General features: G+C 44.7%; 1 protein-coding gene across 7 annotated transcripts in view; it reads right to left on the reverse strand.

Moving 5' to 3' along the window:
• PHACTR1 (phosphatase and actin regulator 1) overlaps positions 1-24,124 on the reverse strand; it is a 559,123-nt gene that overhangs the window by 232,337 nt on the left and 302,662 nt on the right. The gene's annotated exons all lie outside the window — the stretch shown is intronic.

Genomic DNA, 24,124 nt, shown 5'->3' on the forward strand with positions numbered 1-24,124 from the left:
CAGATTCTGTGTCTCCTCCTTCTGCCCCTCCCTGCTCATGCTCTCTCTCTGTCTCTCTCTCAAAAATAAATAAAAACATTTAAAAAGGGGTGAGGGAGAAATAAGGGGACTCTTTATGAGTGGAGGGTATATAACAAAATAAGTTCAAATTTAGTTGGATGCCCAAACCACCTTGATTCTGCAGGATTGAATTCTCATGAAAACGGCACTCATGAAAAATGGATGTGTAGTATTTTATAGACTAATAAAAGCAACAGAGCTTACTGGCTGGTCTAATAAGACATCGCTACAGTTAATTTTTTTGTCTTGGGGACAATAATTTGGAATTTAATTTAAACTAAGTTGACTAAAAAGGCAAAGAGTAATTCAAACATATTCACAACGTTATCATGCAGTGCACACAGCAAACACTCGGTGAGCACTGAAGCTTTCGGGGCATGTATTTAAATGGAAATTGCCCGAGATCTGGTACAGATCCATTAAGCAGAAAGGAATTAGACACCATGAAGTCAATATTTTCATAGGTTTTCTAACAGCCTTTGATATTTGTGGAACTATCCTTCAAGAAACACCGAAGGTAATTTTTTGATCTATTTCCTGGCTTTCTGCTACCCAGTAAAGTCAATGTCTGCCATTTATACTGGCAGAAATGCAAACATAACTGTTCCCGTTGGTGCTTATTTAAAAATTAGACGCAGTTATGGAACTGAATGGCTTGGAGAAAGATTCAGCTCAGGAGAACAAGCCAGGTAAGGGGAATCCTTATTTGCAAGTGGGTAAGACATTGTCAGAAATGTAAGTCTGACAACGAAGCCTTCCGTATCACACTCAGATACAACCACGACCCCAAAGCCAGTAACGGGAATTTTTTTTTTTTCAATTATCTGGAGAAGTCAGCCACATATCGACTGAGGGAGAAACGGTAGCTGTTCATTTTGAGCTCTTTTGCAACTCAGCAAGAGGGCTATAACCGAACTTCGAAGATAAAATATGAGGGGAAGTGGTTTGAAGGGGGGAAAAGTGTACATTAAGGACTCTAAAAAATTAGTTTTGCCGACAAACTGCCTTTCATGAATTCAGTTCAACAAACATTTATTAAACATCTGCCCTGTGTGTGCAGCTTCGTGAACTGGAGAGGAGTCTCTCTGCTTCTCGAAGTACAACACTGGGGGACAGACACACACACACACACACACACACACACACACACACACACTCAACTTATGGTTCAGGCAAGATATGGACGCAACAATTTTTCAGATTTTCTTGAAGATAAGTTTGTGCTGAAATTTTAGCAGAAATATTTCTTGGGACTGTTTTTCTCTTATTCAGCATGAGGTCTAGACAATTCTGTTAAAAACATAAATTAGCATTGTTTAGGGCACTCTATGGGACAGGAAGAAGGCACAGCAGCTCTGTATAGCACCAAGAATGCTCTCTTCTAGAACGCATACTGCAAAAGTTGAGGCAACTACAACTATATGCCTTAATCCGGTTTGCATGAATTAAACTTCTGACTTCTGACAGATTGAATTGATGCCATATAACGCATCGTCCTCTCTGGTTCTGAGACCCACCGACTAGAATAAGCAGCTGGAAACAAACAGCATTAGATGGTGATCTTAAAAAAAAATGTTTTTGTCTAATTCCCAGTAACTGCTAGGTATGGCTCTTTATAGAAAAGATCAATGATGTAACGAGTACATTCTAACAGAATGTGCCCATACAAGACACGTGGTCTATAAAACGGGCAATAACACTTTTTGTATGGTGCTGACATAACAGCAGGTAGACTAGGTCAAGCGATTGCATCCTGAAAATGAGAAATACCTTCAAATAGTAATATATCTACAGTTCAGCTGGGGCTAGAAAGAGGGAAGACTAGTCTCCCTTCATTCTTCCAAATCAGTTCCCTGCCAAAAAGCAATGGTAAAGATTTTGCGGACATGAAAAATTGAATGTTAAAGAGTTTGAAGATTTCGGGGTATTCCTAATTTGGGGATCTGACTGGGGGAGGGGTGTTGGTGGCACCTGGTAATGGATCGGAGCATTCTAAAGAAACTTGAAGGCGCCACGGGGCGTCTGGGTGGCTGAGTCAGTTAAGCATTCGACTCCTGATTTCAGCTCAGGTCATGATCTCACAGTTTGAGAGACGGAGCCGTACGTCTGGCTCCATGCTGATGGCTTGGAGTCTGCTTGAATTCTTTCCTTCCCTCTCTCTGCCCCTCCCCGGCTTCCATGTGCACTCTCTCTCAAAATAAATAAATAAACATTAAAAAAAAAAAAAAACCAAACAGGGGCCCCTGAGTGGCTCCGTTGGCTATGCTTCTGACTCTTGGTTTTGGCTTGGGGACATGATCTCGCAGTTCGTGGGTTTGAGTCCCCTTATAGGCTCTGTTCTACCAGTATAAAGCTTGCTTGGGATTCTCTCTCTCTCTCCCTCTCTCTGCCCCTCCCTGGTGTGCTCTCTCTCTCTCTTTCTCTCTTTCTCAAAACAGATAAGTAAACTTAAAAAATATTGAAAAAAATCAAGTACAGAAAAAGAGATGGAAAGGGAAAACTAAGTTCGCTTCATTTTCATGACACTAAGGAACAAAAGTTTCACAAAACTGAGATTCTTGTCTAACAGAAAATTTTGACCCAAACTCCAATAAAAAAAGTATCAATTTCATATCATCTTCTGTATTCTCAAACAGTATAAAAATTCTTAACAGAGTTAGTAACTGTCATAAATATACAAGGCACAAGGGATATTCTGTACACATCAGTAAGAAAAACCTACAAAATACTGTTGTAACAACGCACAGAAACATGAAGATTTATTCTACTATGTGGCCATGACCTTCCCAGGGCTGAGAGCTTAAAGCTAAGTTATTTTTTGTCATTTGTTTATACACGTCCTCTTTGAGAGTCAAATACTATTAAATGGGGGAAAACCAAAGGTGGATTATCACATACACACAGATTTAATACAAAACAGGTTGAGCTTAAAGTAATTATGTCTCAGGAAAGCCAAAATTCAAAAACTATACAATACCCTGGGCCACAATTACTTTTCAAGGTATTACTGCTCAGTGTAAAATGTATCTCCTTAATAAATGATAAATATAGAACAGCCTAGGAATAATTTGGCAAAGTTATCCCCAGGCTATAGAATATCAGAAAAAAAAATATCTACAAGGGTAATTATTCTACAGGACTAGGTAAAACAGTATAATCATGAGTTCTTCCACCCCATGTTGATAATACAGTATTTCATTGGACTAGTAAATTCTGTGAGTCTCAGAGTAGTGATATAGAAAGCTGTATACACGGGGGTGCCTGGGTGGCTCAGTCAGTTAAGTGTCCGGCTCTTGATTTCAGCTCAGGTCATGATCTCACCATTTGTGAGATCGAGCCCCGTGCCGGACTCTGTGCTGACAGTGCAGAGCCTGCTTGGGATTCTCTCTCTCCCTGTCCCATCCCCATTCACCTATTCTCTGTCTCAAAATAAATAAACTTAAGAAAAAAAAAAAGGATCTCAGGGTGCCTGGGTGGCTCAGTCGGTTAAGCATCCGACTTCGGCTCAGGTCAGGATCTTGCGGTCTGTGAGTTCAAGTCCTGCATGGGGCTCAGTGCTGACAGCTCGGAGCCTGGAGCCCGCTTCGGATTCTGTGTCTCCATCTCTCTCTGCTCCTCCCCCTCTCATGCTCTGTCTCTCTCTCTCTCTTTCTCTCTCTCAAAAATAGTAAACATTAAAAAAATTTAACAACAAGAATCTTTCTTCCTTTAAAAAAAAATATATATATATATACACGGCCTAGCATAAATATTTTCAAGATGCCATTTAAAGAGTGACACCTTTCTCAATATCCCCTATAACGTATGTTATTATAGATTTAATATACAACCACATGCCCATGTAGTGCCTGTGTAGGATCTACTAAAAAGTAAACTTTAATATGGCTGATATGCCAGAATTTACCTGGAAAAGGTATCCCGGTAGACAGGTACAGATACTCTTCTGCCCTGCGAGAGGCCTGCCCTTCCCAATCTCACCTAATGTAACACATTACTAAACCAATCCATGGTCATGGAACACAGGAAGGCCACCGAGATGTTTTACCTTATCACCAGGAAGGGAAACAGGAAACCAAAACATTGCACTGCTCTGCCTATTAAAATTTTAAATGAAAACGTTGTCCAATCAAACTAATGGCAGACTTCTATCACTCTCAGGCTACAAGGACATTTAACTTTTGTCAACCAGCGGGAAGTGCGTCGGCTATGCGTCTAAGCAAAATTCAGAAAGACGAAAAGGGAAAGGCCCTCAAACTTGAGGGCCTAAACAAGACAAGCAGTGTATCGGGGATGGTCGTGCCCGATTTTCAAATTTACGAAAAGCAGCCCGTGTGGGCTTCCAAGTTTAGGCACGCGCATTGGGTCAGTGGGGCCGGCTCTCTGGAATCAGGACTACACGGAGAATGTTTCCATAGGAATAAGCTATCATTGCCTGAAGATGCTGGAAGGGGATGGCTCTCTAGGCACTGTTAAATCCCCAGTCCACACTAGTGGCTCTCGAACAGGGGAAGGCATCTGGAAAAATCTGGAGATAGTTCTGGTTGTCACACTGGGGAAAGGTGGGGGGTGGTTCCCGGCATCTAGGGGCCAGGACGCTACCCATCCTACAGCGTACAGGACAACCTCCCGTAATGAAGAATCAGCTGGCCCCCAATGTCACGAGTGCCAAGTCTGAGAAACCCTGTTCTCTAAACCTTAGACCACATGTTTTGAAAGAAACCAGGCCCAGTTGGAGAAGTTCTGCTCTCTCTTCTTGGATGCGTTACTGCACGATCATTGGCTTGGGTCCGCACACGGGACTGTTCATAATGAGTGTTCCCAATAAACAGAATACACTCTGTTCTTCATGACCAACAGACAGCTGTTTTGCATGTGGGATTTATCTTTTTCAGCGATAATATAAACAGCTCATTTTGAAAAAGCAAATGCCTCGACTGGTTTCAAAGTTCCTGGTTTGTGAGCAACGGATTCCACTTTAGGAAATCACTGATTAACAGAGCCAAGCAATTAATTGGTTCCAAATGTTAAAGAAAAACAAACACCTAAGTCTTACAGTTTCAGCACTGAATGCTAAGAAACTCTCCATCAGAATTCCTACTTGGTTGACATTTCACGAGATTTCTAAGTCCTTAGTGAATTCCTTTCTATTCACTTCACAAACTTACATTTTTAAACTTCTTCCTCGTTCTACTAGTTACGATCTACTGGTGTGATTTCCCAGGCACTGTGCGAATTACTGCACATGAAATTTATAGTTAACAACAATCCTAATTGGTAGGAGCTCTGCAGAAATAATACAGATACTATTTTCCTTATTGTCCCTCAAACTCAAGAAGTCTAAGGAGGGAGAAACGGGACTGGAAAGAAACCATCTGACACAGCACCCACGGAGTATGAATTCATGTGACTTCATTTTAATACAATGAAAAGCAAGAATGAAAAAAAGGCAGGAGGAGATACATACTACTTACAAGGGTAACAATAATAGCCACCATTTATGGTGTGCTGGCTGTATGCTACGGTCAGGGCCAAATGCTTCATATCGTTGAGTTGTACCCCCAGCCCTAGGTGTGGATGCTGTAGGAATTACCATTTCATAGATGGAGAAACTGAGGCTCATTCTGATGAAGGCCGCACAGTTAGCAGGTGGCTGGGATACGTGCCCTGTTCTGTCGCATTGGAGAGTCTACATCAGGGCTTGGCAAACCATGACCCTGAGTCCAAATCCGGCTTGCTGCCCGTCTCTGTAAATAAAATCGTACTGGAAGGCGGCCATGTTTTTGCATTTCTACATTGCCTATGGCTGCTTTTGAGCTACAACAGAACTGATTGGTTGCAACAGAGACCATATGGTGAAAGCCTAAAATGTTTACTATCTGGTCCCTTACAGACAAAGTCTGCCAACGCCTGTCTAAACTCTAAGTAACGTCAACTTGACCTCGTGCTCCGTACATTCAGGTCTTGGAAGTCTTTGCCCTCACGCTTCCTCACGAAGAAGCTTCATTTCCCTTCCTCATGACTCCCTGCTTCTATTTTTTGTAGCCGTGCTGAAGGCTAAACAGTGTCCTTTTCTTCTGTACCGAGTTCACCTGAAGCATGGTGATGTTACACACGTGAAACGTACTAAAAATGATTTCCTCACAGTCTGAAATCATTAAAAAGCAAAAACCAAACAGTATTGGTTTTCCGCCGGGAACCAGTCATGTGCCAGGAATATGAAAACGAATAAAACATAATCTTGCCCGCAAGGAGCTCACAGGCGAGCAGGGGAAACTGAGGCACACACACGGCAGAATGGCTTTCTGGGAACTATGCTCAGGGGCTAGGATTCCAGAAAAGGAGTAGGTTTTCCCAAGCCAACCAAGGGCTCAAAGACATTTGAAAACCCTTTTCTCTTTTTAAGGAAAATGTCTCCATGATGTTGAATCAAGTAACAGAATTCTGTCTCATTTGTTCAGTCAGTAGAATTAATATTTGGAGACACAGAATGTGTGAGTGTACCCAGCGATGACAGGAGATAAAGTTGTCAGAAGCGCCCAGCCGCTGAGTATTAATAACATGCTTCGGGGCGTGACTCTGGAGTCAGATTTGGGGCGAGTCACTGTACCTCTCTGAGCCTTCGTCTGCTCATCCGCAAAATCCTACCATCGTCACCCTTGGCCTGGCACAGATCATCACACCTGGATTACCTGGTCTCGCCCAGCTGCGTAGCACCCCAGGCCACCTGCGGCCAGCTCCCCCTGCCTGCCGTGAGATAAACAGATTTCCTCTACATCCTACCTGTCCCCTGCTGGGGAATCTGCTGCTGTGCTGGGTACCACACACCTTTAAGTCTAGACACTTGTTTTTAATGTTTGTTTGTGTGAGAGACAGAGTATGAGCAAGGGAGGGAGGGGGAGGGAGGGGGAGGGAGGGGGAGGGAGGGGGAGGGAGGGGGACAGAGAGAATCCCAAGCAGGCTCCACGCTGCCAGCACAGAGCCCAACGCGGGGCTCGAACTCACGAACCACGAGATCATGACCTGAGCTGAAATCGGGTGCTCAACCGACAGAGCCACTCAGGCGCCCCAAATCTAGGCATTTCTGTCTGTAATGTAACATCCTTTTACCTTACCTGACGTTATTTCTAATCACAGAGACTTGATTTCAAATCTGAACCCCCACACATACCACCAGTGTGACCCAGCCTGCCGCTGAATCCCTCTGAGTCTCAGTTTCCTTCTCTGTCAAGAGGAGATCAATGTTACTGATCTCTTGGGAAGATTAAGTACACGATTCCTGTCACTGGTACAGGGCTTGGGCGTACAGTAAATGGATAAGAGATGTTATGGTTAACATTGAAAAACTCAGTATACTGAAGTCTTCCCCTCCCCACCCTCTGAGTTCCAGGTCCTGTGAATCCCTCCCATTTAGGACTTCTTCCTTCCTGACTTCTGCCAATCCAAATCAACACCTTCACACAAAGCCTTCTCCTGGGACTTTAGTCCACACTGCTCTCTTGCTTGGGTAAGATGACTCATAGCTGGAGCGACCCACTTTGGCCCTTCATCAGTGGCTCTTAAACCCAGAGGTGATTGCGCCCTTCCCCATCCCCCCCTCCACCCCCAAGGACACCTGGCAATGTCTGGAGACATTTGGGTTGTCACAACCGAGAGGTGACTGTATTAATCACGTCTTTTATGGTTTTTTTTTTTTTTTTGGATTTTGTGATGCTCTGACATCCAGGCTTCTGGAGGGACTGCCCCTCCCGAGGCTAGCTGATCCCTAGAGGGTCTTTCATACGCAAACCAACCAATCCAAAGCTTATACCCCAAACCCCTGCCTCCGTTTGTCTAATTCTCATACACCAAGTTCGTATCGCCTCTGTCCTAAATCACCCCAGGGCCAGGCACCCACAGCCAGAGACTACTCTACAGCTCGGAGCCAGTCACGGACTACTCAGACTATCCAACCTGACGTTCAGTACTGCCTACCCTGACTTGCACAGTCCTTCCCTGCAAAACCAAAACCAAAACCCCCACAATAAAGCTCTGATCGAGGCTCTCCCCTCGGTCTTTCTGCCTCCTGACCAGCCCCACTACTTCCCCATGTGGCCCCCTCCTCTTGCAAATTGTCAGCAACTCTTCATTCAGAGGCAGTCTCCACGTCTGTCCCCTCACCATACCTGATTGAATAAAATCCCGGGTACACTTTTAAGACTGTTGGCATTGAGTGGGTAGAGACCAGGGATGCCGTTAAATATCCTACCGCGCACAGACCCCCGCCACCCCCAGCAAAGAACCGTCCAGTCCAAAATGTCAACAGCCCTGGAGTTGAGTAACAGGGACCTAGAATGTCCCACACGTGGAGATCCCAGGTCTCCAGAAGCCCCGGCCCTGCCATATGGTTTTATCGCCTGACTGGCACAACAGGAAGTCCCCGAGGCCTGGGTTGCCTGAAGCACGGGTACAATCAATCCTAACAGTTCAATGTGCATCCAGAGGACTTTTCACTCACTGAGCCAATATATTCAGCAAAAGCAGAAGTTCTTTCCTGTTAGCATGTCAAGTGTAGTGCTAATAGCTTCTGGCAGAAGGGAATATTCGTGGATGAGCCTCGCTGCCCTGTTTCATTCTGTATCTCTCAAAGTGGGGGAACTTATTCGGCCAATATGGTATTTTCTAGGGCAGGATTCTGCAACAGCACATTAATTGTCCCCGGGGGCATTGATCCCTTGTGATGGTCTCCCCACCCCCGGAAACGACAACGAAAGAAACCCCGGTAATTTGGGTAAATAAGTATATACCCTTTGTTCTTGGAGTTTCATAAAGCGCATGGGCGTACCAAGGGCTCAGAGACTAAAACAATCTACCCAACTTTGTTTTAGCTCAGTTTTCCAAATTAGGTTGGTCTTGAAATTTTTCACGTACCGCCTAGAACCATCCCAAGGGACAAGTTGTTATGTGGACTACATCCAGGAAAACATCTCGTTACGGTTGACAAGAATCTCGACACTGAACTTTAGAACTTGAATTGTAAAGCTTCTCACACTGTAATCAGAGCTGCCTGTGGGACGCAAAAAAGAAGAGTGGCACAGCCCCTCCCTGGGCTTTACGTCTTTGGCAGGAAGGGGGATGCTTTCCGCTGGTTCTCTGCTGGAGTATGACACAGACCCCAGAATCCGAGGAGACCGTATTTCCAAATGGCACAGAATTGGTCTTTCCTGCCTTATTACGTTGGCTTGGTTGTAACAGTACAGACCTTAACATATTTACACCCCAGGCAAAAAAAAAAAAAAAAAAAAAAAAAAAATCACTTTCTCACAAGCAGTAAGGCAAATTCAAACTTTTAAAAACCCAACAGGTTATGATCCTGAATACTCATAAGGCAGCTGAGTAAGGGAGAGAATCAAGACCCAAGGTGGAGGTGCAAAGTACCCCAGTTTTACCACCCGCTTCCTGATCTACTCCAACTCCCTGCTCCCTGATCTACTCCCACATCTTGTAGCTCTAGGTCACGGACAGAGATGCTCATTTTTAAAACTCTTTGGTTTGTGCGTGGATTTAGTTGAACAGCAGAGGGCTGTGAATTCCGAAGACGATCTGTACTTTCCAGAGGACCTCAGCCCATCCGCCCTTGCTGAAGAACGTGTAGCCTTTATCTTTCCAGTAGGAAGAATGGTCATCGGCAGGGTCCCCCATCTTGTAGATCAGCCTTCTGCGGACTGCTCTTCAGAGCCCCCCATGGCCCTGTGACCTGCACGGCTTGAAAGGGCTCAGCTGAGGATGGGGGTGAGGACACTCGCAGCCAGAAGCAGTGTAGCAGCAACGATGAGGCCATCTGTTCATCTCGCTCAGGGGACCTCTGCTCTTTCCCCTTGAAACAAAACGGCGGTCATTCCTCTAGTCCTACAGGACATACAGCCTGTCCGGTCCTCTCTTCTTCCATTCACCATCGCTAACGAATGGCGAGGAGAAGACGCAAAGAGAAACGCCCCTCCTTCCTCCCTCTGGAATGTGTAAGGCAAGCCAGTGCCATGGCTATAAAAAGTGCACAACACAGTCCTGTGTTTCTTTCCGAAAACGTCCCGGTTGCCTCCTGCACAGTCTCGAGACCCTCTGGAAAAACCAGCAACGGGGCCTCCTATCCTGTACCCCCTTTCGCAAGAAGGAAACCAGAGGTTGGGACTGAGTGGCTTGTCTGAGGTCAGCTTCGGCTGAGGCTCTTGGAACCGAGATGCAGGAGCTCATTCCCACAGGGTGCTCTGTTTTCCTAACCCTCCCCCATGAGGCTGCTAATTCCTTCTCTCTGGTAAACACTGCCAGGAATTGCACTCTTAGGATTTTGCAATAAAAATAAGCTGCGTCTGCTTTCCAAAATCATGGTGGAAATCCTCCCAGTTAAATCTTACTGTAATTTAGGCTCTGATATTTTCAAAGTAAATGTGGGCCATTTCATTCGCGGGGACTTACGTACTTTGAGCTGGTAACACACACTGACCCATCTGTCACACTTACGGTGTAAATGCTAAATGTCACTCCTCTGTGGTCTTCAACACTTGCTGGTAAATCCAATGGTGAATTTCAGAGCCATCAACAAGAAGAAGGGAGAAAAAGGGATTGTACACCTGATCCAATTTCATTTTAAGCAGCTTTTTAAGAGTTGATTATTAATGCTGGTGTGTGATTAAACATTCCTACTGAAATAATTTGAACCTAAAAATGTTATATTCCTACCCATTTATACATGATGTAATTCCTCAGCTGATTTGTACAATTTCCCAAAGCTAACTCTACCCTAGGGTATCTCTCCCTCCCTCCCTGCCCACCCCCCCACGCACACTCCTTGTAACCTATGTGGTTATACCTTATTTACATCACAGCTGCTCTATTAGAGATTTCATCACCTCCACGTAATTAAAATTAAGGGTGCAATCTCCTGTTATGACCTGATGTTTATATACTAGAAATAATCACTCTACAATACACTGTGTCTCATCTAAATGGAGTAGAGCAGAGAACAGCATTTAAATTGTGGTTCTAAAAAGCTCTGGGATTCTAGGACGCTATGGGAGGGCAGAGAGAACCCCCTTCTTATCTGGCATGTGTGTGTGTGTGTGTGTGTGTGTACACACACACACACACACACACATATATATATCTGGTCTTCCAAAGTTTCTACGTTTTCTTCCAAAGAATCCCTCTTCTCCTTGGTTATGCTTTTATTTCTTTATGAATACAGATATTCCCTTTTGTATATGCTCCCCCTCTTCTGCCTTCTAGAAAAAACTTGAAAAATGAACCCAGGCATGCAATCTGATGAACTACTACAGTCCCCGGGTGGTCCAAGCTATTTCTTCTTGTCCTATCGCAAGAAATCTACATATACATTCACGATCCAACCTCAAAGACCTCGAGAAAGGCCGGGAGGGGTCCAGGAGCCCATCATCTCTACTTCCACTGCAAAGGGCTCTTTCAGCTGCAAATATTAAAATCTCTTCTTTTGTATTCACTTTTACTCTGGGTTGTGGTGTTCTGACCACAGGCTGCTTAATAGTGCATGAATAATTCATCCGTGGCTGGTAGGAAACTGCACCATACTATTCATTCTGGATGACACAACATTAGGGCCCTGGGCAAGCCAAGAGGTTCACTGTGTGTTCATTTGGGGCGTGAGTTCCCGGCGGTGGCGTGTTCGACTTTAACGGGCTGGCAAAGAAAGTTACAAGTTAAGGAGTTCCTGAAATTTGCAGAGGGTCGTTCTTGAATGTGCAAATCTGTGACGGCCCCGGTCACTAAGATCTGCTTCTCTACACGCCCTTTCGTCACATGCAAGTAAGCTCAGTTTATCAGGCAGGTATCAATTTCCCAACATATAAATAAACGTTACATACAGTGTCTGCTGCGTTATGTCAGACAAACTCCCATACACAGACTTTAAGTCTCTCATGTGATAACCTAATTCTGGTATGTGCCCAGCCTGTCAGCGATGGATGGTTGCTAACTGTGTGAGCGGATTTCGTTCCTCCCTTTGTGCCAGGAAATACCGGTGCCAGCTCTTACTGAGAACACCTTCAGAATCTGGAGTCCTCGCTACAATGCGGCTCTCAGTAATTCAAACCAACACCAGGAATGTAGTTAGGTAGGCGGATCTTCCCTTTTGCAATTTTATTTCCTGGTACCCTACCCCCCCCCCCCCAAATTAAATCAGGTTTTGCTTTTCCCTTTTCTTGCTGGCTTCTCTTTCTGCTCCTAAACTTGGAGCAGAGCTACAGTTTTAAAGAGGCTGCATCGAAAGGAGCTATTGCTTCATCATAGATGGTTATTGTACTTGAAATAACACAAGAACTGAGGTACGGGGAGAGGGGGGACAAGGGAGGCAGAAATGTTATATGTCTAAAAATGAAAATTAAAGAATGGGAGCACCCCTCCCCCTTCAAGAACCACGGCTGGGGTTGCAGCTTGTTTAGAAGATAATTATTTGATTTTATAATTACTCTTGTGGGTTGCAAAATAATTACTGTGGAGGCAAATCTCCATGTGCCAAGATAGCGGAGGCGATTATTCTCAAGTTCATGCAGAAACAATAGCAGAGTCAAGATGGTTCACTCTTAGGTGGGGATCTGAAATCCACTCCCTTTGTAAAATGTGCCAGCCTCAAGCCCACATAAAGGTCAGGGTGGGGGTGGGGAGCAAAGAGAGTCTGCAAACCCAATTCCCAGGAGCGGTTTCTTTTTGGGTGGATTTTCACTTTAAATCTGTCCCTCTGGACACCCTAGGACATCAAGTAGCCCTTTATAAAAACCAGAACCGCAGGTTCGGGTGAGCATCACAGATGTTGCCAGGGTCCCCCTGGACTCAGAATCAGATATTGTGCAGAGATGGTTAGAAGCGGCATCATCTCATTAGAGGAATTTTGATGCAGTCAGGGATCAGCAAAGTTTTTGGATGAGGGTCAGAGAGTAAATACTGGAGGTTTTACGGGGTTTCTGTTGCAACTACTCAGCTGTGCGGCTGCCACCATGGACGGTCCATACATGATTGTGCGTGGCTGTGTTCCAATAAAACTTTATTTATACACACCGACATTTGAATTTCACCTAAATGTCATGTCACTAAATATTACTCTTCCTTTGATTTTGGTCAACCATCTGAAATTGTAAAACAAACAAAATAAACAAATAAATAAAAAAACAAAAACCTCCTCAACCTACAAAAACAGGCAGAGGGCTCATGAGCCAAAGCTTACCAAGCTCTGATTAGCTGGGTTTCAGGCACCTTGGCAACATGTTTAAGGAAGAGAAGTAAATTCGTTTTACAAGTGGAAAAAACTCAGGGTGACGGTGACCCAAGTGGGTCCCCAACACTTCCTAATGCTACTCAAACACTCTCCACCGCATAGTCTCCTCTTGCCCTTTTTAACGAATTGACAGTTTGCTTTGGGTGTTGGTTTTTGCCCAGATGTTTCTGGAGGAATCATTTTCACATTTAATTAATCACTTTGAGAAGTTGAACTTCAGGGGCGCCCGGGTGGCTCAGTTGGTTAAGCATCTGACTCTTGATTTTGGCTCAGGTCATGATCTCACAGTTTATGAATCTGAGCCCTACAGAGGGCTCTGCACTGACAGTGTGGAGCCTGCTTGGAATCCTCTCTATCCTTCCCCTGCTTGCTTGTCCTCTCAAAATAAATAAGCTTAAAAAAAAAAAAAGTTGAACTTCATTGACCAAAATAACTAGTGTCTTCTCAGAGGCTCACACCTTCAAGGGGGCATCAGAGGGACAGTCCAGGTACAGCAGCCTCAGCACATGACACACAGGATGCCGTGACCACTCTGGTTCTCTGTTCCCTCTTTTCTAACATGGCCACCATAGTAGTTCCAATGTGAAAAGGCTGTTCTGATGATCACAAGGAAACAACATATGCCAATTATAAAGTGTCATATATTGGGGCACCTGGGTGGCTCAGTTGGTTGAGCCTCCGAGCTTCGGCTCAGGTCATGATCTCACAGCGTGTCAGTTCGAGCCCGGCATTGGGCTCTGTGCCGACAGCTCAGGACCTGCAGCCTGCTTCAGATTCTGTGTCCCCCTCTCTCTCGGCCCCTCCCCCACTTGCACTCGGTCTCGCTCTTAAAATAAAAACCCTCAAAAAATAAATAAAGTGCAATAGATTTATGTAAGACCTCTAGACTTTCTAAAAAAAAAAAAAAAAAAGAAACCTTATTGGCTTCCTTAAATGGAGTGAATTAACTCTCTTCTTGACCACCAACTCAGGACCTTCTTTCCTTCTCAAAAATCCTCTAGAGAGGCTATCACCAAAAATACAGGGGACAAAGATTAGAAAGGATGTGGAAAAATGGAACCTTCAGGTACCATGGCAGCCCCTTTGAAAAAGACTCTGACACTTCCTCAGATGGGTCAGTGGCATAACCATATGATCCAGCAATTCTACTCCTAGGTATAACACCCAAGAGAAATGGAATTTACGTCTACACTAAAACTTGTACGTGAATGCTCAGAGCAGTATTATTCACCACGTGTCACATCCATGCACTAATTTAGCAATAAAAAGAAATGAAGTAGTGATACACACTACGCCACAGATCAACCTTGAAATGGATCAAACTTCCACTTACACGAAATGCACAGAGAAACAGAAAAGTAGACTGTCGTCTATAGAACTGTTGTCTACAGACTGTTTCTATAGAAACACAATGTAGACTGGTGGTTACCTAGGGTTAGTGGAGGATAGGCGGATTGCAGGGACAGGCTGGGGGTGGCAAGGTTTCTTTTTTGGGTAATGAAAACGTTTTAACATCCACTGTGGTGATGTATGCACAGCCCTGTGAATATACTAAAACCTGCTGAAGTACATTTTTTTTTGACGTTTATTTATTTTTGAGAGACAGCGAGACAGCGTGGGAGGGGCGAAGGGGCAGAGAGAGAGGGAGACACAGAAGCTGAAGCAGGCTCCAGGCTCTGAGCTGTCAGCACAGAGTCTGACGCGGGGCTTGAACTCACGAGCCGCAAGATCATGACCTGAGCTGACGTCGGACGCTCAACCGACTGAGCCAGCCAGGTGCCCCTGAATTACACACTTTAAATGGATGAATTATATAGTGTATGGATTACGTCCCAAAGCACCTAAAACTCCAGTGACATTTTGCATAGAAATAGGGGGAAAAACCCTAAAATTTGTATGGAATCATAAAAGACCCCAAAGAGCCAAAGCGTTCTTAAAGAAAGAAAAGGCAGGAGGCATCACACTTCCTGGTTTCAAACTATATTATAAAGCGATAGTAATCAAAACAGTGTGTTACTACTGGCACAGACACACAGATCAACGGAAGAGAATACTGAACCCAGAAAGAAAAAAATCCATGCACTATGGTCAATTAGTTTATGACAGAAGAGCCACGAATATACGGTGGGGGAAATGATCATTTCTTCAAGAAATGGTTGTGGGAAAACTGGACAACCACATGCAAAAGCATGAAACTGGACTGCACCTCACACAAAAATCAACCCAAAATGGATTAAAGACTTGAACGTAAGTCCTAAAACCAGGAAACTCCTAGATGAGAGGGAAGAAGTTCCTCGACATGGGTTTTGGCAGTGTTTTGTTTTGTTTTGTTTGGGATTTGACACCAACAGCAAAAAGCAACAAGCAAACAGGAACTATTGGGACTACATCAAACCAAAAAGCTTCTGCACAGCAAAGGAAACCACCAGCAGAATGAAAAAGCAATCTATGAAATGGGAGAAAATATGTGCAAATCATATATCCGATGAGGGGGTTAGTATCCAAAATATATACAAAAAGAATTCATACAACTCATCAGTGAAAAAGCAAATAATCCAATGAAGAAATGGGCAGAGAATCTGAATGGGCATTTTTCCAAAGACTCCAAATGGCCAACAGGTACAGGTAAAGGTGCTCAACATCACTATCAGAACAACGCAAATCAAAACCACACAAGCTATGACCTTACACCTGTTAGAACGGCTCTTGTGTTACACAAACAAACTAAAACAAGACGTGTGGGCGGGGATGTGGAGAAAAGGGGACCCTTACGTACTGTTGGTGACCACGTAGAGGGATGCGCAGCCACTACAGAAAAAACGGTATGGAGGTTCCTCGATAAATTGAAAATAGAACTGCCATACGATCCAGCAATTCACTTCTGGGTATGTATCCAAAGGAAATATAGATTGGATATTGAAGAGGTATTTGCATATCTATGTTCACTGCAGTAGTATTCACGGTAACCGTGAGTTGGAAGTAACCTAATTGTCCATCATTGGATGGATGGATAAAGATGTGGTCTATACACAACGGAGTATTATCCAGTCAAGGGAAGGAAGGATATCCCGCCATTTGCAACAACACGGATGTGTACCTTGAGGGCACTACGCGAAGTGAGATACAGCAAAGAAAGACAAATACTGCACGCTGTTAACACTGCATGTATAACTGAAATTAGCTAAGGGAGGGGAACGTCAGTGTTCTCACAAAATAGAGGTAACTATGGGAGGTGATGATATACGTTCAGTAACTAGACGGAGGGACTCTTCGCAATGTATATCAAATCATCACAACACGCGCTTTGAACATCTTACGCCATTTTGTCAATTGTGCCTTGATATTAAAAAAAAAAAAAAAAGCCGTAAATCTAGAAAGAACTTTCGTACACTCTGAAAATCTCCCTAGGCCTCCTGCATCCTTTCACAGCCCGTGTCCCAGCTCCTTGGCCTGGTAGTCAAGACCTCGACATGACAGACCACATGATAGACCTCGACCCAGCCTCCCGTCTCACCTTCCTAGGTGCACCCCCCACCCCCCACTCCAGCCTTATCACCCCACGGTCCCTGCAGTCACTTTAATAAGTAAACACGTATTTATCAAACAGATGACACGTTCGTAAATTAACTTGTATATTCTTATGATGAACATAGTTTAAGTGCCTAATATCTGTGTGCGTTCCGGCCGCTGAAAACACAGCAGTGAGGAGGAAAGAGAACAAAGACCCTGGCCCTGAGCACTTTATAACTAATGTCCTCTCCCCGGGCCTCTTAACCCATTCCTGTCTCTGGTCTGGATCCTGCCTGAGGGACACTTCCCTTCAGGTAGCTCTGCCAGGCCAATGCTATTCACCCACCACGATTGAGCTCACGTGCCGTTCTCCCCCCACTCTAGACTTCTCTCTCAAGAAGGTGGAGCCCCCCCCCCCCCCCCCACCTAGGCGTCCGCAACGTCCTCAGTCTACCTCTGCATAGCAAGAAGGAAGCCCTCTGCTAGGTGTTCCCACAGCACAAACTCATCCTTTAGCTATCTCACACGTCAAGTTCACGGTCGCCATCAATGCTTGTTAGGTGAATCAATCAGTGACCGTGTTCTACCCTTCCTCCAGCCTCCGAGGTGGAAATGACTGCCAAAGCCACCATCCCATTGTCTCTTGCACGCGGTCTACTGCGAGCGTTCCGGCTGTCTTGTCCCGAGACAGAGAATCTCCACTGTTCTGTTTCCATCCCGACAACCGGATTCTTGTTCAGCTCCTGGTTCGCTTACCCGGATCTCTGCAACTTGCAGCCCTTTGGCCTTTTCCTTCTCTCCCTTATCAACCTGCTGGTCGAAGGGAAGCTCATCCCTTGTGCTCCCCCAGGGCCTCTGGCGGTAACAACAATTTCAACACAAATGCTTACTTGGCACAGAGCTCGGAGCCGTCAGAGGTAACTGCTAACTGGCTCACTGCGCCCCTCCTTTCACACAGGACTTGAAACTCTAAACACCTACGGAAGCCCAAAAAGGTTTTTTGCCATTCTTATGAATTAGCAAACTGCAGAAATGAAAGCTTGGAGCCAGTAAGCACGTTATCGATCCCTCCTTCCACCAATACGGTTTCATATATAGATCTTATGCATGAATCCTTTTTATCTCCTTTAGACACGTGGGTATATTTCAAGCTACAGATCTTACAAATATTTTTAACATCTTTTCTCCCAAACGAAGGCAGTATTTACAGATGCCGTCTGCAGAACAAAAGATATTAAAATGGAAGGGGAAATTATTAGTCAAATCACACAGGAGTTCAAAGCTCTGCTAAAAAATAAGGCCACGTGACTCTGAGCCGCTGGTGCTGGAAGGTGTTCCTGGGGCTTTGTTAAGGGTCTGTGACAGAATCACAGAATCTTGATCTTTTGACACTCACCGCTCAAGGTCTTGAAACGCCCTTTCTTGAACTCTGAGTGGCTGTGGCATTAGGGACCTTTCTCTTGTCTGCCAGCAACACCATCATAAAAACCCACTCACAATGCGCTTCAACATTAACACGGGAGCTGGGGAATGGGGGTGATAAATTTAGAGGGGCTCATTTATCTTTTTCAGTCTGCTTTTGTATATGTGTAAGATTTTCCCTAATAGTTTTTAAAAGGTAACTTGTTCACACCACCTCTGCTTAAAAAAATCTGTGTGCAGCCTTCAGTGCTCACTGGGTGGAATCCAAACTCTGGAAATGGTCCCAGGATCTTCCTAACCTCCCTCGTTCCCAGGGTGGGGCTGACCATTCTCTACTTTCAGCTTCTCAAACAATACCTTTCTCTCTCAAACCCTTTTAAAACTTCTGCACACACACTTGTCTACGCATCTCCCTGTACTACTTTGTAAGCTACTTGAGGGTAGGGGTGCCTGGGTGGCTCAGTCGGTGAAGCGTCCGACTTCAGCTCAGGTCATGATCTCACGGTTCGTGGGTTCGAGCCCCGCGTCGGGCTCTGCGCTGACCGCTCAGAGCCTGGAGCCTGCTTCGGATTCTGTGTCTCCCTCTCTCCCTGCCCCTCCCCAGCTCGCACTCTGTCTCCCTCTCTCTCTCAAAAATAAATAAACATTAAAAAAATTTTTATAAGCTATTTGAGGGCAAAGACCATACAGTCTTACTGATTTTTATATTCCCAAAACTTAACATGGCACACAAAAACGCTTCATATATTGCTAGAAAAAACGTATGTTTCCAAACGAAGTCATGTTCGTTTCCCCATCCATTTCAAGTTCTACCTGCTGAACTTCTCCCTTTTCCTGAGCTAGCCATGCTCTTTTATAGCTTCCATCGTTTGCGTATGTCTTGTTGGGTTTTTCTTGCTGGGTTTTTTTTTTGTTTTTTTTTTTTTTTTTCCTTACCGGAAGGACTCTTCTATTGTGATATTGCAAATACCACCTCCTCTAGGAAGCCCTCCTGCTTTACTCACACAGTTAGTGGCTCCCCTCTGGTAATTCAGCAGTTTACTTCCTGCTGTTCTCACTCAAGTCCAGACTCTTCAAAGGCCGTAACTGGTCGTTGTACCTGTTGGTGTCTATCGCTAAGCCAAGGGGGCCCGGCACACTCCAGCTGCTGATTTTAACACTATTTGTAAGACAATCAGTCAACGGCTCCATGGCTGGGAGTCCATGATGCTTTGCAAGAAAGTTTTAAGAACCCAACTGCATTAACATTCCCCCCTCAGTACACCAGTCCCAACATCTTGCTAAGCCCTTCCTCTCCATTCTGCCCTACTGGCTGAGCGAGTGCCCTTTCCAGGGTTCCACACAGCCTCTATGCTCAGCCCAAGTCAGAGCTTTTCCTAGGCTCTCCTGACCTTAAGGAAGCAGTTTCCTGCCTCCGTCTCTTGCTGGAGGACCACGTCCTCCAGAGCCGTCCCTTTGACTCTGAGGGCTCGTCAGGCCCACGTCCATTAAATCTTCCAATCACTTCTCTTTGTTTTTAAGTATATTTTTTAAAGTTTCTTTCTTTCTTTTTGAGGGAAAGAGAGAGGGCAAGCAGGGGAGGGGCAGAGAAAAGGAGAGAGAACTCCAAGCGGGCTCCGCACCGTCAGCGCTCAAACTCATGAACCTCAAAACCATGACGTGAGCCAAGATCAAGACGCTTAACTCGCTGTGCCACCCAGACATCCCTCCAGTCACTACTTCCTTCAGCTCCTGGCCTTTCCTCTTCCTCTCGGAGAAACAACTAGATCTCCCCTTGCCCATTTTTTTGATTACTCAACAGACCAAAAACAAAAGCTTAGCCATTGTAAATTCAGATCTACACGTGAGTCTTTTTACCTAGAACATAACTGGTCACCGTTGCGAAGGCTTTAAAACAACAACAAAATTCTCCTGACTTGTGCAATGCTGAAGGGGCTCTTCCCTAGTCTCATTTCTACTCCACCGGACTTATTAGAGGCATGGGTTTTAACTCTTAAACGTAGAGTAGAAATGGGTGCTTTCGTTCTGCACACACAGGAAAGGATACCATGGTATCCTAAAGTGACCCAGCTAGTGAGTGGAGTCAGGAGACAGTCTTGGGCCATTACTAGAAATGGCTTCCTTCACAAAGGAACAGGTTCGGTTAGTAGCCCTGACACCGAGTGGTGATTGGGTCCACGGGCGACTGTTCGCCTGACCATTATGCACCTCAATTTTCTCACCTACAAAATGAGGGCTCTGACCCACAGAAATCCAAAAGGCATTCTCTCCCAAAAGGCTATCTTGCTGAATGAACCCTAGAGTCCGTCACAGAGGAATATTAGGACAAATTGTTGTCACTCTAAAAGCTTCCATTGGAGGGGCGCCTGGGTGGCCCAGTCGGTTAAGCATCCAACTCTTGGTTTCGGCTCAGGTTAATGATGTCGCGGTTCGTGGGTTCGAGCCCCACATCAGGCTCTGTGCTGATGGTGAGACGCCTGCTTGGGATTCTCTCTCTTCCACTCTCTCTTCCCCTCCTCCTCTCAAAATAAATGCACTTAAAAAAAGTTCTTGGGGTGTCTGGGTGGCTCAGTCAGTTAAGCATCTGACTTCGGCTCAGCTCATGATCTCGCGGTCCATGAGTTCGAGCCCTGCGTCGGGCTCTGTGCTGACAACTCAGAGCCTAGAGCCTGTTTCAGATTCTGTGTCTCCCTTGCTCTCTGCCCCTCCCCTGCTCATGCTCTGTCTCTGTTCTGTCTCAAAATTGAATAAACATTAAAAAATTTTTTTGAAAAAAAAAAGTTCCAATTGGAATCCACTAGGAAACACGGAAAATATTTCTAATCCGTAAACAAAATTTGGAAATGTATCTAGTGAGTCAATGGATTGGTGAATTTCTGTGTGAATATTTGAGTAGAAATGATGTTTGGTAAAATGGCAACCTTGAAATATTGATCAATCATATGTGAAAGGCACAGCAACCTGCAATCAGTAGGTCTTATCTCTAAATCATTTGATTACTTTTAAAATATGCCACCATAAGACAGAAGCTTCCAAGTATTTTTGTTCTTTTTGTTGTTGTTTGTTTTAAGCAGGCTTCATGCCCAGTGTGGAGCCCAATGTGGGGCTTCAACTCATAACCCTGAGATCAAGACCTGAGCTGAGATCAAGAGTCAGACGCTTAACCAACTGAGCCACCCAGGTGTCCCTCAAAATTGTCCTAAAAAGTGTTTTAAGATGTTAAAAATATTTTATTTCTATTACAATTACTTGACATTACATCTTAGTAATGATTCATGATGTTATAATTCCTATGGTGATCCCTCCCTATTAACAGACTTAAAAGGGATTCAAATAAGAATAGAAAATACAGTATGTAAGTATGTACAAAATTATATACAGAAATACCTTGCCTTCTAGAATAGATTCCTCCTTAAAGTTGATTTTCAACTATTTGTAAATTAAATCATATTCTCATATTGACTTCCAATGCAAGTTCTGTGATGATTTAGCCATGTTTCTTATAGCTTTACAATGTGCATTACTTCTAATCTACTTAGCTAAAACTTTCTCTCCCTCTGTTCCTACCAATTCCAACCTGTCAAGTAGATAAGGCGGATTAAAAAAAAAATAATGTACTAGGAAGTTCTGCAATTCTCATTCCATATCCTAATAAACATGGTCTATTAACTCTGCACATGTATATAACACACACACACACACACACACACACACACACACACACCATAGTACCTAATGCTCTGCATTCAGTGTGGGTGACACTTAAAATCAATTTGATGGCAAGATGGAAAGCACCTTGATTTTAGAGACAAACATACGAGGGTTGAATCTTTCTTCTACCCTGTACTTGCTCTGTGTACTTGGCCTTTAGCACTGAAATACAACAGAAGCTGGTTTCCTGATTTGCAAATGGCTTCAGTAATGTCACCAAAACAGCAAAAATGAACGAAACAAACCTATCGTTGACCATTAGTGGTGACCTGTAGTTCACAATTTTTTTTTTTAAGTAAAAGTTTACTTCGAATAAGGTCAGCAAAGCATCTTTAATACTAGTTAGTAGATATCAGGAACTTTTTTTTTTTTTAACACTCTTAAGTAAAATGGCAATTGATAAATGTAACTTCACCTTTAATGAATGCTCAGCCAGAAATACTTCTTTTTAAAGTATTCTATGTTAGCCAAATATTTTTAGTTACCGGTGGTCTTTAACTGAAAGTTAACAAAATTTGCTTTTAAATATGTTTAAAATAACTGCCATCTTCTTTTTTTTAATGTTTTATTTTTGAGAGACAGACGGACACAAGTGGGGGAGGGGCAGAGAGGGAGAGACACAGAATCCGAAACAGGCTCCAGGCTTTGAGCTGGCAGCACAGAGCCCGACGCGGGGCTCGAACTCACAGACCGCGAGATCATGACCTGAGCCGAAGTCGGCCGCTTAACCGACTGAGCCACCCAGGCACCCCTGCCATCTTCTATATAAAGAAATCGAGTGAGAGAGTCCGTGAGCAAGGCCTCTATAACATATTGCCCACGTAACATTTCAAGTGAAGACTTGCCAACTCGAGCACAATTTTCCTGGGTTGCCACTAAGTGGCCTCCTCAATGCCGCACGAGAAACCAGACACATTCATGGTGCTGGAAACAACGCAGGAAAACTCCTCCTCAATGGAGCCCCACCAAATCTGTTTGCAGGACAATCTCTCCTCCACATTCCCTTCAAAAGAGCTGGCTCTCCCGGCATACAGAAAAGAGGAGTCACGTCGAAAAGAGCTTCTAGAGAACTTCTCGAACAGAAAAGTTCACTCATGATGAGCCATCCTACGAGGTTCTTCTTTGCAGGAAGTGAAATTTACTGGAACTTCCTTCCCCTTGACAGCGGGCAGCACTGTTCGGGGCTCCGGCCATAAAAGAAGGGCGAAACTCAACCTCCTTCTATTTCCTGGACTACAGGAGCGCACCACACGCATTAGGAAGGCAGGGTTAGCCACGTAGACACGGTCACCTGAGGTCTCCCCCATACTAGCATCCTTTGAATTAAATACTTTAGTTGCATCAGAGGATATGCGAACATCCACAGGGCGTTCCTTAAGGCATTCCAGGGTGTTTGAGACCGCAGAGATGATGCGTGTCCCAAGCATAAATAAGTGCCATAAGCTAAAAATACAAGCCTGCCTCCTCTGACCGTGTGCACCAACACGTATACCAATGACAGCATTCATACCCCTGGGTAACCACGCATCCTTGAGTGCAGACACGGAACCTTTCCTTGCTGTAGCCACATTTCCCGATCCTAATTTAAATCAACTCCCAAGGCTGTGAGAGCAGCCCATGTGTGGAGCACATCAGTCCACAGACTGATTCACTGAACAGTTTAGCCTGCATCTCATGCTCTATCACATTCATTACATGGCAAAAGTCTGCTTTTGCATCATCCCGTTCATCCGTTTATATTCCAGAAGCGCCCTCAGTTTATACAGTACCCAAAGGACCAAACCGCAAGTCGGTAAGTGTGTGCTTCTCATGAAAGGATCTCCTCCCCCACACCTCACAGGAGATTCACTGGTGTGCTCTGTGCGCCAGGAGGGCCCCAGGTCTCCTTCTGCATGCCTGGTGCCATCCTGCATAGCCTCTCTCACAGTTTAATCAAAGAAAAGTATCATTACGCGGGCAGGACTCTAATTTTGAAAAGACATTAGCCAAGCCACAGTCCCTTCATTACTCTGCACTTGAAGAGGCCCTCAAGGACCGGAGGAGGGATACTCTCTGTTCTTCCAAAGGGAAGAAGGGAAACCCTCGTGGTGGATGGGAAAATCTGCCTGCCCAAGCAAGTGTGCGTGTCAGCGAGGCCATGAGCTT

This window comes from Panthera onca, chromosome B2, assembly GCF_046562875.1.
Source record: "Panthera onca isolate mPanOnc1 chromosome B2, mPanOnc1 haplotype 2, whole genome shotgun sequence".
NCBI classification, from domain to species: domain Eukaryota; kingdom Metazoa; phylum Chordata; class Mammalia; order Carnivora; family Felidae; genus Panthera; species Panthera onca.